General features: G+C 45.3%; 1 protein-coding gene across 4 annotated transcripts in view; it reads left to right on the forward strand.

Annotated features, from left to right (window-relative positions):
• The window catches only part of Jakmip1 (janus kinase and microtubule interacting protein 1), a 122,950-nt gene that overhangs the window by 41,836 nt on the left and 66,785 nt on the right, over window positions 1-14,329 (forward strand). The gene's annotated exons all lie outside the window — the stretch shown is intronic.

Below are 14,329 nucleotides of genomic sequence, written 5' to 3' on the forward strand. Positions count from 1 at the left end.
ATATATACATATATATATATATATACAAACATATATGGAAGCTTCTACTGTATTAGGCTTTCATATGACCCCTCAAGTAGACCTTAATTTTAGTTGTTTCTCCCAGTATTCTCTCCCTCAGCCCCCTATCACTACCTCTTCCCACATGGTCTTCTTGCTCCAGCATCTCCCCATCCATCCATAACTATCTATGCTATTTCTCTTTTCTAGGAAGATCAATTGTCCCTTACTCTATATCTAACCACTCTGGGTCTATGTATTGTAGCTTGTTTACCATTGAATTAATGGCTAATATTTACATATAAATACATACATACCATATTTGTGTCTCTGAGTCTGGGTTACCTCACATCGGATGATGTTTTCCTAGTTACATCTATTTACCTGCACATTTCATGATATCCTTTTAACAGCTGAGTAATATTCCATTGTGTAAATGTACCACACGTTCTTTATCCATTATCTGCTGAGGAACAACTAGGTTGTTTCCAGTTTCTGGCTGTTATGAGCAGAGCAACAGTGGAGATGGTTGAGCAAGTGTCTCTGTGGTAGGATGAAGCATCCTTTGGCTATATGCCCAAGAGTGTAATTGGATCTTGTGGAAAATTGATTCCTGTCTTCCTAAGGAACTGCCACACTGATTTCCATAGTGGTTGTACAAGTTTACACTTGTTCAAGTGCAATGGATGAGTGTTTTCCTTATTCCACATCCTCATCAGCATGAGCTGTCACTTGTTTGATCGATCTTAGTCATTCTGATGGGTGTAAGATGAAACCTCAAAATTGCTTTGATTTACATTTTTCTGATGACTAAGGATATTGATCGTTCCTTTAAGTGTTTCCCAGCCATTTGAGTTTCCTCTATGGAGAATTCTCTGTTTAGATCTTTTTAAATTGGGTTGTTTATTTATTTTTGATATCTAGTTTTTTGTTGTTTTTCTTTATTTTGGGTCCTAATCCTCTACCAGATGTGTAGTTGTAGTTGGTTCCTGTTTGTTGTTGGTGGGTTTTTTTTTTTTGTTGTTGTTGTTGTTGTTTTTCGAGACAGGGTTTCTCTGTGTAGCCCTGGCTGTCCTGGAACTCACTTTGTAGACCAGGCTGGCCTCAAACTCAGGAATCCTCCTGCCTATGCCTCCCAAGTGCTGGAATCAAAGGCATGCACCATCACTGCCCGGCTCTTTTCCTGTTTTGTAAGCTGATGCTTTATCCAAACGAACAGTGTCCTTTGCCACACAGACACTTTTCACTTTTGTGAGTTCTCATTTATTAATTATTGATATTAGTGCCTGTGCTCATGGTGTCTAGTTAGAAAGCCTTCTGTGCCAATGAGTTCAAGGCTGCTCCCTGCTGTCTCTTCTGTCAGGTTCAGTGTGTCTGCTTTTATTCTGAGGGCTTTGATCCATTTAGAGTTGAGTTTTGTGTGGGGTGATAAGCATGACTCTATTTGCAGTGCTTTATATTCAGTCATATAGTTTGACCAGCACCATTGTTGGGGAATAGAGACCTGAAGACTACTCAGCGTGACCAAAGTCTGATTTAGGAATCTATATTAAGCCAGCTGGTGACTGCCTAGAAAGAAACACTGCTCACAGAGCAGGCTCAAATGCACATTACAGGGGGTATTTAAAGACACAGGACACAGAAAAACTCCGTCCTGCTTGGCAGTTGCAGGGGAAGAAGCAAACAGTTTAGGAGGAGCCGAGAACATGCAGTTATCTGAGGCATTTTGACTCCACGTTTTAGAACAGGGTTGGATGCTTTCTCTGATTTCTTAAAGTTCCATCACACAAATCTTTTACTTGCTTGGTTAGAGTTACAGTAGGGCATTGTATATTATTCAGGGCTATTCTGAAAGATATTTCCCTGATTTCTTTCTCAGCCTGTTGGGCATTTGGATGTAGGAAGGCTACCCATTTTTGTGAGTTAATTTTGCATCTAGCTATTTTGCCTAAAGTGTTTATCATCTATAGGGTTTTCCTGGTGGGATTTTTTAAGGTCACTTATGTATACTGTCATATCATCTGCAAATAATAATACTTTGTCCCCTTCCTTTCCAGTTTGTATCCCCTTGATCTCCATCAGTTGCCTTGTTGCTCTGGCTAAGACTTCAAGTACTATATTGAATAGGTATGGAGAGAGTGGGCAGCCTTGTCTTGTTCCTGACTACTTTGAGTTTCTCTCCATTTAACTTGGAGTTGGCTATGGGTGGCTATAGGCTTGTTGTAAATGGCTTTATTATATTGAAATATATCCCATGTATCCTTAATATATTCAGGGCTTTTATCCTGAAGGGGTGTTGGATTTTGTTGAAGGATTTTTCTGCAGCTAATGGGATGATCATATGGTTTTTGCCTTTTAGTTTGTCTATATGGTGGATTCATTTATTGACTTATGTATGTTGAGCTATCCCTGCATCTCTGGGATGAAGCCTAATTGATCATGGTAGATGATCTTTTTGATGTGTTCTTAGGTTCAATTTGCTAATATTTTATTTAGAATTTTTAAGGGAAGTTGGTCTGTAACTCTTTTTGTTGGGTCTTTGTGTAGTTTGGTATCAAGGCCACTGTGGCCTTGTAATACAAATTGGGCAACATCCTTCAGCTTCTAAGATGTATTGGTATTAACTCTTCTTTGAAGGTCTGGTGGGATTCTGCAGTAAACCCACCTGGCCCTGGGCCTTTTGTTGTTGCTGTTGTTAGACTTTTAGTGACTGCTACTATTTTACTTGGGGTTATAGGTCTGTTTAAATGACATATCTGATCTTGGTTTAACTTGGGTAAGTTGTATCTATTGAGAAAATTATCCATTTCTTTTAGGTTTTGAATGTATATCCTTATGATTCTCTGGATTTTCTCATTGTCTGTTGTTATTTCCTCTCCTTCATTTCTGATTTTGTTAATTCAGATCTTTTTTCTCTGCCCTGTAGTCAATTTGGATAAGAGTTTGTCAATCTTATTGGTTTTTATCAAAGAAAAACTCGTTTCATTGATTCTTTGTATTGTTGGCTTGTTTGTTCATTTCTGTTTTATTGATTTCAACCCTGAGCTAGATTATTTCTTGGTCTTTATTCCTTTGGGTGTGGCTTCTTCTTTTTGTTCTAGAGCTTTCAAGTGTGCTGTTAAGTTACCAATATGAGATCTCTCTAATTTTTTTTTCTTATGTAGACACGTAGTGCTGTGAATTTGCCTCTTAGAATGCCTTCATTGTGTCTCATAAGTTTGGGTTTGTTGTATATTCATTAGTCTTAGATCTGGTCTTTTCACAGTGTTTCAGATTTCCTGGATTTTCTTGTGCCAAGATTTTTTTAAAAAAAGTTAACATTTCCTTTGGCTGAGGTATCTATTTCTTCCATGGTGTCTTCAGTGCCTGAAATTCTCTCTTTCATTTCTTGTATTTTATTGGGCTGGCTTGCCTCTGAAGTTCCTATTTGAGTTCCTAAGCTTTTCATTTACAGATTTCCTCCAGTTTGTTGCTTCTGTTTTTACTTTCAGGTCTTGAACTGTTTTATTCATTTCCTTCCACTGTTTGCGATTCCATGGATTTCTTTAAGGGATTTATTCGTCCTCTCTTTAAGGACCTCTGTCTTATTCATCATGGCAATTTGGAGGTGTCTAGTTTGTGCTTACCCTATGTCAGGGCCTACTGTAGTAGGGTTGCTGGGCTTAGTAGGGACATGGTGTCCTGGCTGTTATTGGTTGTGTTTTTCTGCTGGTGGCATCTGGGTTTGCAGTGATTGTGACTCTGGGTGCTGGCATTTGGTCTTGTCTCTGTTGGGTGGATATTTTGAATAAGGAACATCTAAGTCATCTCAAGACACCTGAGACCAAGTTCTCAGCACAAAAGAGATTTATTTGTCCCAGAGGGACAGACAGCAGGGATAAGGGACAAAGACAGGACATATAGAAAGGGAACAAAGGAGAGAGGAGAAAAGGGGCAGGGGAGAGGGGGGAAAGGATTTTTGTCCCAGGAGGACAAAGACGTGTCTCTGTATAGAGAGGAGTCAGACATGGCCCATAGGAAAATGGCAGTTTATTAGGGTACACGGGAAAACCCCGTGTTGTGATGATGTGCTTAATTTTAATTGGGTCAAACGGGGCTTTTGATTGCTGGACCTCAATAGTTTGATATCTGGACCTTGGTAGTCACCCTCAGGAGGAGGGGAGGAATTAGCCAAATGAGGGAATAGACCTTGGGAATTAGCTTTAGGAATGTAATCTAATGGTTTTTAGCCAGGCAGAGGGAATGGGGGAAGGGCTAGGCTTCCCCAGCTATGTTGGCCATGCTAGAACTGGCTGAGTCCCTTTGTTTTTGTTCATTGGCTTCTGTTGCCCTCTCTGTTCTCAGGAGGATGTGGTGGTGGCCCTGTGTTGGTTGGTAGGGAATTACTCTGGCATTCCACTAGGTGTGGCCACTGCGGGTTCTAGGTAAAATATATTTCTAGGTATTGGGGACTGACACTTAGGAATAGAGGTGAGCTTGGAGGATAAAGAAGTTTACAGAGGTAGAAAGTAGGGTGTGTCTCACCAGTATCAGCTTAGTCTCCTGGGAAGAGGGGCAGAGAGCCAGTGAAGCCATCATGGGGAGTCTGCTGCAGAGCTGGGCATGAGACTGGAGGATAAGATTTGGAGGAGGGGAGTGAAGATCTGAAGCTCATCTACCTGCTTCGCTGGCCTACTTTCTTCTCTGGCAGGCTTGGCTGCTGGCTTCCCAGGGAATACCTGATGGAGTTGGGGGCTGGGATAATGGGGTGAGTCGGGAGGAAGGCTGGGGTAAGCCTGAGGAACTGGCTTTGGAGGAGAGGAGGGAAGGGTGAAGATCTGTACTTAGCTCCCTTGGCAGGAGTGCCTCTTCGGTTTTTACAGGCTTTCTTTATATAGGTGGGCTATGGGGGCTGGTGCTGGGAGTCTATCTGAAAGCATTTAGAGACATCTGAGCTCATGTGCAGGCGATACTGGCCTGTCTTCTATGACACAGGTGAACCTGCAGGGCCTTAGGGCAGCAGCTGTGGGGCTCTCTGCCTGTCACCCAGGACTTGGCATGGGGCAGGTGCTTGCATAGTCTCCATGGGGTATTCCTTTAAGGAATGTGTGTGAAACTGGCTGTGGAGGACTTGAGGGCAGGTGCTGGGTGACATAGGGAGGATGGGTCATTGTGGGGAATATGGAAACTGACAAGAGATCAAACTGTGGATACACCAAAGTCCAGTGACCCATGAGTTTTACTGGAGTTACTTATGGGAATGTGGATGAGGGTTATTTATAGGAGCAGAAATGACTCAAAGACAGCTGCATCCCCAAAGCCCATCCCAGCATGGGGGATGGCTCATGGACACCTGTAGGCATGCACCTGGTTAGAGAGCATCTATTCCAGCAAGCTGCCCTGCCTCAGTCTCTCTAGCAGTTCTTACTGCTTACATAACCTTCAGGAGGGAGGGCTCTGGCACAGATGGCACATTCAGGGGCTTCCTGACACTTGTAAATTGTTCCCTTTCTGGGCCATAAGGAGCTTCCATCCAGGATGAAATGTTTGAAATTCCATCTGGGCCTGGGAATGGACATGGTAGTCTGCAGATGAGCTACCGGGATACCCGAGGCAGTGTGAGGAACAGCAAGAAGCAGGTCCCCCTCCTGCAGTGCAGGGATCTCTGCAGCCCCATAGCACCTCCTCCCTTTGCCCTCTTTCCCCATGCCTGGCTGGCACCCAGGACATGCTACTGAGTTGAATTGGTAAAAAATGATGGCATTGGCTCCTGATCCACAAGCGGTGGACTGTTCCTTGGTGGACTCGCTCACAGTAAGCCTATGTGTGCATGCGTGTGTGTGTGTGTGTGTGTGTGTGTGTGTGTGTGTGTGTGTGTGTGAAGCTAAGGGATGTGTAGGGATGTGATGTTGATGTGTGTTTCCGACAGCCTGAGCAAAAGCCTGAAATCCTCATTTGTTTAGGAGAAACAGATGCAAAATGCCACTCCCTGCACAGGAAGGTCTGCTGGGCCAGAGCCCACATCAGGGGCTGGAAGTCAGCTGGCCTCTGGGCCACGTTGCCAGGCGATGCAGCCACCCTGGGCTCAGTCTCAGAAACATGCTCAGAAGCCATCAGACCATCAGCACTCAGCTTCGAGTTTGCTGGAGTCCAGCCGCAGGTCACGTGGTAAACCGTTGAGGCTGATTGGTGATTACTGTGCCGTTGCAGACACCAGCCAGAAAAAAAAAATAACTGGCTGCTGGGACACACTCATCTGCAAGGCTGGCTTGCAACCATAAGAGATGTCCCTAGACCTACGGCTAAGGACAGTTTTATAACAAGAATTGGGGAAAGGCATACATACATAGTTGTGCGCATGCATCTCACCTTGACTACAGAATGCTACGTGGGAGGGGGGGTCGGCGACAGAAGGACAGTCCCTGAGGAAGACTTCTACTGGGATGGTGGGGTGTGAGCAGGATGTGTCAGTTTCAGGGGGGTGCTAGGAGCAAGGCTTAGACAAGCTTAGCAAGACTTAGCAAGGCTGAGTGGGAGAGGGATCTTTTTTTCTCTCAGAGGTACACTGAGAGAGAGAAAGAAAGGGGGGAGACTCTCCTATTACCCTCAACACCCTTACCCTCTGTCATGGAACCCATCCATTTCAGAATTCCCACAGTACACATGGCCGAGCCCACAGCTGTCCCAAGGCTCCCTCTGCCATGCTGTCACTGCATCTGCTTAGTGCCAGACACAGCAGGTCCCATGAGCACAGAACTAAGGTAAGGAAGGAGAGGTCAGAGGCAGGCAGGGGTTTCTCATTCTAGGACCAGCATCCTGCACATGGACAATCATGGTTGAGTGAGTTACTGAGTAGACTGTGTGGAACAGTGTTACTGGGGACTCCAGCTCTGTTTGCCCAGTGTGGCTTCTCAGAGGGAGACACAGGGCAGACTGATGAAGCTTAGGAGAGGAGATATATGTCCTCGGTGGGGGTGGGGTGGGGAGAGAGGGTCCTGCCTCTGAGAGCAGTCCTTCTGGCTTGGGATGTGCTAGGCAGCCCTTGCTAGGACCTGGGAGCTGCAGTGTTTGCTTTTCTTTGTCTCATGGTCCTGTTTTCTAGTGTTTGGCTGAGGATCTGAGTGCCTGCATTCATCAAGGGTACCAGTTTGTTGTTTCTTCTCCTATGATGTCATTGTGGATCACCACAGTCCTGGTGCCAGAGGGTGACTTGGGAAATGGTCCTATCCTCTGTTTTTGGAAGGAGTTTGCTGTTGACTCTTCTTAAAGCCCATATGGAATCCACCTTTCCACCCATTGAGGTGTGTAGGTGTTAGGTGTGTTAAATATGTCATAACACTTGTCTCTGTGGTGTGACCTTTTCATCCCAACTGGGAAGGAGCATCGGGCAAGCCCAGGCTCTGCAAAGCAGTTTACATTAGATTTGTAGCCCCTCCCACACTCAGGACAAGCAGGTCTGCTGTGCCTCGTTTGCCTTTGCTGGCTTTATAATTGACGTCTATTGACCAGCCAGCATCCAATTACAGAGACTTCTCATTATGAATGCTTAGACCTTATAGCATAGGCTCATTCCCAACTAGCTCAAGTAACTTAATTAACCCATTCATTCTAGCTCATGTTTGCCTTGTGACCTGTTACCTCTCATTCAGTCCCCATACATCGGACTTCTCTGTGTCTGGCTGGCAAATCCACACACCTGATTCTTTTCCAGAGTCCCTATCTCTGCCCATATGTCTCGCCTTTCCTCTCGTGTCCTGCCATAGGCTGTCAGCTCTAAACCAATCAGAAGGTGATGGAGAAAAATGTTTACAAAATATGATGCAGGTGCTGAACAATTAGAATAACTGTACCAAAATCAGGGTGGTACTCAGTTCTCTGCCAGGTACAGAAATTAACATTTGAATAACACAAAGACAACCTTTTTACCTTGTACAAGATTATTGAAAGAGACATCTTCGGGTTCCACAGATCTGAAGCTCTGGGCTGGGCCCGGTTAGCCTCTCCTCACACGCACATCCTTGCTGAACAGGTCTCATCCAGAGCAGAACAGCCGAGAGGGCAGGCCATGGCCTCCCAAACCCCTGCCCTCTCTGCCCAGAGAGACACCTAGACTTTGTCAAGAGTGAACAAGCCAGTGTGTCACAGCAACATGGAAAATGATGGGTAGACAACAGTTTAAAAGTGAGTTCTGGTCCAGGGAGTTGGCTCATCAGGTAAAGGGCTCAGTACATAAGCATGAAGCCCTGAGTCCAGATTCCTAGCACCCATGTAAAAGTTGGGTATAAGTAATGTGCACGTGTAGCCCCAGCACTGAGGCCTGGAGACAGGAGGATCCCAGGGACTCACTGATCAGCAGCAGTTCTAGCCACAACAGTGAGTTCTAGGTTCAGTGAGAGATCATAGACCACGTCTTACCAACATAGGGGAAGATAGATATATGATGTTGATCTCCACCTCCCCAGCCCCTCATCCCCCAACAGGCACACACAGACATACATTAGGGGACACACAGACGTTTCTTTTCCTCTTCCTTTTCCATTGTTTCCTGGAGTTTCTTACATGGAGCATTTGACTTCTAGAGTGTGGAAAAGTTGGATAACACTTAAAAGCTCTCCATGACACTGCGTTCCACACAGTCTCCCTCCAGGGTCCCATCAACACCTGCTCCACCAGCTGCTGGCTGACCAGTGAGGCTTCGTCGGCTCTGACCACCAGTTAGTTGTCCTCAGCATCAGTTCAGGACAGTTTTCCATTTGATGTAGATGTAACTCGTGCCTTTCTGTGATAAGGCCATGCAAGATATCTGTGCAAGGTATGTGCTCAAGGCCCCGGCTTTACTTCTCTCCACTCTTTGGTCTTAGCCTGGGCTAGGGCTTGAGATCTTCCTGCTTCAACCTTCCAGTTTTCTTGAAGTTATAGGCCCTATCCACCAAGCCTAGTTGTGGCCACCATTTTTGAGTGTCTGTTCAATGCCCATCACTGTGCTGAGGACCAAGGCAGTTCAGCAGGCTCTTGTGGCTCTTGGCTGGTAGGTGTCTTGATTGCAATTGCTTGTTTGTGTCTTTTTTTTCTTTTCATGTGAACAGGGTGTGATGGGGATATGATCCCTCCAATTTAATCCATTTTAATGGAAAACATTATCTTTTGGGTATGGAAAATGCCGTGGAGAATATAGAGGAAGAGCAGATAAAAACCACCTCTGCACCCCTCCCACAGCAGAGGGGGGTCCACAAAAGGGTCTCAGATCATATTCCACTGTCGCCCTAGCAGGTAGACTTCTGCCTTAGCAGCAACCTCAGTCTACACCTCTTGGAAGGAGAGTCATCTAGACACAGAGAGAGCTGAATGGGTGAGCCTTTGCTGACACACAGCATCTTTGAAAGACACCACACACTTTCCTTATTCTCTGCTGCCAGAGGAAGATACCTCTACTGCAGTCCCTAAAGGGACTATTTCAAAACTGACCGTGAGAACAGTCTAGACCACAGGCTCCCAGGGTCCAGGGTCCATCAGAACACCTCTGCTGGTATTGAAGGGACCAACAGTTTGCTCCCTGCTTCTTTCCCCCTCTCAATGTCTCTCAACTCCCTCCAAGGCTAGCATACCTAGGTGGTAGTCACCTACCACCTAGATTATCTGAAATGGTTAGCAGGGACTTCCGTGCTGCCATGGTAACCAACCATCCTGCAGGGCAGGTGGAGAGACTCCCAGACAAAGCTGGAATCCGGTTCTGGGAGGGGGTGGTGGTGGTAATGATTTCAAGTCCAGGCTGGCTGTTGGTCTGAGGACCATTGATTGTTGATGCCTTCCCTAAGGTGGGGATACCTGACCAGAGAGGCCTGTGAAGACTAGATCTTCTTGCTCTGTGGGGCAAACTGTGCCAACAAAGGGAGCTTGAAAGGACAGTTCTGGTTCACAGATCCTTAAGTGAAGGCTGGTTGGGCCTGTCTAGTGGGCAAGTCAGGAACCCAGATGTCCCTGTGGCCTTGTCACCACCTCAACAGATGATTTTCAAGGGTTTTGTAGGCAGGAAGAGCAGTCAGGCTTTAAACTCCACCCATAAGGGCCCTAGGCACAACTGCTCCTGTACATCATTGGCCAAGTCTGTTCACATGACCCCCCTTCTGCAGAGGAGTCTAGAAAGTTCAGGGGACCATGTAGGAAATTTACAAGGTATGCTCTAGGGAGCACCTTTGCAGGCAAGAGAACACAAGATGGCTTTCATCTCTGGCTCTGGAAGTGTCTGCTCTGCTAGAAAATCAGCAAAGAATCTCCTGCCCCAGGGTGGCTCACCACCCACTTTTGGGCGTCAACCTTGTGTCTGGAAAATGAAGCCCTGGGAGAAGGAGAGTTTCAGGGAGCTTATGGACTCTGCTTTCCCAAAGGGTTGATTCGTGTCAGGCTCTGTAATTTATTTCCAAACAACTGGGCTCAGTATTGGTCACACCCCTTTATGGCCCACCCAGCCACCCTTCTTCCCTCCCTCTCTCCCTCTCTCCTCCTTAGAGTATGATGTGGAGTGCTTCTTCTTATGGGAATGGGACAGTCGTTTTTAGCTTCAGTTATTTGAGCCTTACAGAGAGCTTGCTGGCTGTAACTGTTCCCATGATCATCAAAGAGATGCTGGTGAGGGCAGTGGGTGGGAGGGAGACCCGCCCATAAATATTCACGAGCTCCCACGAGTGGAGTTGTCCTAATCCTGGAGGCCCTGCCAGCAGGGCCTTGACTTCCTGATTTCCATTTGGTTCCTCTGTGACCAGGTATGAATTCAAACCAACTCCCCAGTTAACAATGAATGTATTGGCCAGCTTTGCACACGAGAGAGTCTTAAAAGTCATTGCTTGGTGGTCGTCAACAAATGGTTGGGGCTTATTCCGACTCCACTCTGGCAGTTTCTGTCTCCATGGGGTGCTTCTAAAGCTTTTTCCACTTGTGATCTATTTTGCTGGAGTAATTTTCACATGAATCCAAGTTTAAAGGTATAAGCACACAAATCAAATGTTTCCTGATAAGTTGTATGATATTTACTTTTAAATAATTTTTTTCTTTTTGTTTTTTGAGACAAGGTTTCTTTATATAGCTCTAGCTGTCCTGAAACTTACTTTGTAGACTAGACTGGCCTCAAACACACAGAGATCTGCCTGCCTCTGCCTCTTGAGTGCTGAAATCAAAGGCATGCGCCACCACTGCCCGGCCTTAAAACAATTCTATTATGTTCCTATAATTTTGGCATTTCTTAAAATGAAAGCAGATTTGCATACTAATGAGAAGGATGGGCTTTTTATTTTTACATAAGGAATTAAATATTGTCTGAATATTTGATACCAAGAGATGGAGTAGAATACCTCTAATATATTTCAGAGCTGACTAATATTTTGATTTTGTAATCCTCAAAGCTTCAAATGCCACTTTGCATAAATAAATATATCATACCGAATAACAAAAGCATGCTTAGGGCCACTTCAGAAGTTGTTGTGAATTCTGCCTTAGTCATGAGTCAAAATCCATTGAATTTATTATGAAAAATGTTAACAACACAGACAGCAATTAAGAAAATTTTTATTATGTTTATTTATCTATTTATAGTATGTGTGCACATGCCTAGAAGTCAGAGGACAACTTGCAGGAGTCACTTCTTGCCCTCTACCACGCGGGTCCCAGAGACTAAGCTTGGCATCCTAATCCACTCAGCCATCTCACTAGCCCCAGATACGATTATTAAAAATCCAACAGTCTAACACCACAAAACTCAGAGACTTAGACACTAACTTGATATTCACGTGCTGAACAATGATGGTAGGAACATCTTAAAAGCTTTTGTTTCCTTACTGGAACTGTCCTGTTTGAAGAAGAGCAGGCAATCCAACAGCAGTGAGATGGAGCCACGGTGTTCCCTGCAGCCTCTGCAGGCATTGCATGGTGCAAAGTGTGAGTGCTGGGTGCTCAGAGCTAACGTTTTGGGCAGTGTGAATTCAGATACTATTGTTGCCATTTTTCTCCTGGTTCTCACGTGCAGTTTCCTGACCCCAGCCTGGGGCAGCGGCCAGCTGTGACGCCGCTGTGCTCTGTGTGGTTGAATTAGAGCTGGTGTCCTTGGCTGCTGTCTGCCCAGTTAATTATTATCCTGGATTCCTTAAGTCTTCTTAGTAACTGATTTTGTCTTCTGCTCTTTTTCTGTCTTTTGTAGCTTAATGTTTCCGTTTTAAGAGGAACTCATTGTTCCTCTCTCTCAAAACTGTTTCAGGAGTAGCCCAGAGTTCGGAACATGTATTTAGAAGCTGTCTTAAGTACAGTTTGGATGAACAGTACACTACAGCATCTGCATGGGTCCTACTTCCTTAGTATGTTGTGGGGGTCTGGCTCTCTGCCCCTCCTTCTCCCAGCTGGAGCTGCAAGCATTCGTTGCAAGTTCTTTCTGCTCTAGCAAACCGGTATCTGTCAGATCAGTTAAGAATAGAAACCTCAAGTTTTTCCGGTGTTTACTTATCCCCTCTCTAGAGCTCTTCTTTAAATGTAAATCATAGTTTTACAATATCATCTGGTTTTCATTTGTTTGTGCTCCTGTTTAGTCTGAGGACTGTTTGTTGGTTTGTTTTTGTTTTAGACAGTCTCACTGTGTAGCACTGGCTGGTTTGGAACTCTTGTAGCCATCACTGGCCCCAAACTCAGAGTGAATTCACTAGCCTCTGCCTCCCAAGTGCTGGGGTTAAAGGTGTACACCACACTCCATGTCCAGCTAGACTGGGATTTTGACTCACTCACTCTCTCAGAGGCTTTTCTCGTATCCTTAAAGTGGGAGATCTGTGTAGCTTGGCCAATTCTTTTGCTTTTATTTCTAGTCTTCTGAAAATGTCACAGGTTGACTGAATTGCAGGTTGACTTTCCCCTCTAAACGGTATTTTGCTCCGGTTCCCACCCCCCATCATTTCCATGGAGATATCTCCTGAATTTTTATCGTTGTTTCTCTATAGCCGAGGCATTTCTCCTTGGCTTTGTTTTAGGATTTTCTTTTCCTTCATCTCTGGTCAGCTGCAGCTTACTTGTGATATACTCAAGTGCAAGTACAATGTGTGTACCTATGGTTGGGTGTCTGCTATTAGTTGGGGGAAGCCCACACACGGACGGCTTCACAGAGTCCTGTGACTCCTTCTCTCACTCTTCCATTCTCACCTGTGTTGGCTAGTTTTAGATCAACCTGACACAAGCTAGAGTCCTTTTAGAAGAGGGAACCAGATTAAGAAGATGTCCCCACCAGATTGGCCTATGAGCAAGCCAGTAAGTAAGCCTTCCCCCACAGCCTCTGCTTCAGCTCCTGCCTCCAGGCTCTTCCCTTGTTTGAGTTTCCTGCCCCGATTTCCATCAGTAGTGGAGTGTGATGTGGAACTATAAGCTGAAGTAAACCCTTTCCTCTTCAAGTTGCTTTTGGTGTGTTTGAGCACAGCTATTAGCCTGGCTAATACACCACCTCCTCACTGATTTGCCCTTGGACGGTCTGGTCTCTTTCTCCATTGGTTTTCCATTGCTTCTCAGTTTGAAGACACCGTGTTAACATCTGTGAGCTCACAGACAGACTCTCTTCAGTTCAGGAATACACTGTTGATGCACCTGTGAGCTCATGGACACTTTAGCTTTGTGCACTCCTGCAAAGAGCTTGTAGAAAGCTTGTTTAAGTTCTTCTGTGGTGCGTTTGTATTTTTTTTTTTTTAACTTGGACATCTCATTATCCTTTCCTGGATTTTTCTTCTCTACTTACAGACCATCTGTTCTGCCATACTGTTTGCTTTTTTTCACTGAGGCCCTTTGCATGTTATTCAGAATTACTTTGTCTAAGTTTGGGTCTAGTCTTTGATATTTTGTTGAGAGCTGGGCCTGATGCAAAAGGAACTGGAGCTGATTCTTGGAAAGTGGTTCTCTGCTCCGGGCTCTCTGTGGGACATGGCTTTGCCCTATGAGGTCAGTCTTCTGATGGATCTAATAATTTTCCTTGTTTCCATTTTGTTTATCTATCTTTGGACTCCAAAATTCTTATGTGTTGGACTAGAAACTATATATTTTGTTCATTTCTCCTAACATCTTCTTTTCCTTCCTTCCTCCATCCTTTCCTCTCATGTGTCCTCCCCACCCCCACTGGGCAGCACTTCAACTTTGTGGCCGTGTGGCAGGTATTGCCCTGACTGGAGCTTCCCTTGGTTGGTGGGCAGCAGGAGGGGTTTGGACTGGGCCCTTGATGGCAAGGTCTGCTGTCCCAGAGCCTGCACATTCAGAGACCTCAGTTGCTTGTCCTGTGTTGCTTTTGGAAATAGCAGGATGATCAGGTCAGCTCCAATTTGCATTATGAGCTGTGTAACCT

The sequence above is a fragment of the Mastomys coucha genome, unplaced genomic scaffold (assembly GCF_008632895.1).
Source record: "Mastomys coucha isolate ucsf_1 unplaced genomic scaffold, UCSF_Mcou_1 pScaffold22, whole genome shotgun sequence".
Taxonomy (NCBI): Eukaryota; Metazoa; Chordata; class Mammalia; order Rodentia; family Muridae; genus Mastomys; species Mastomys coucha.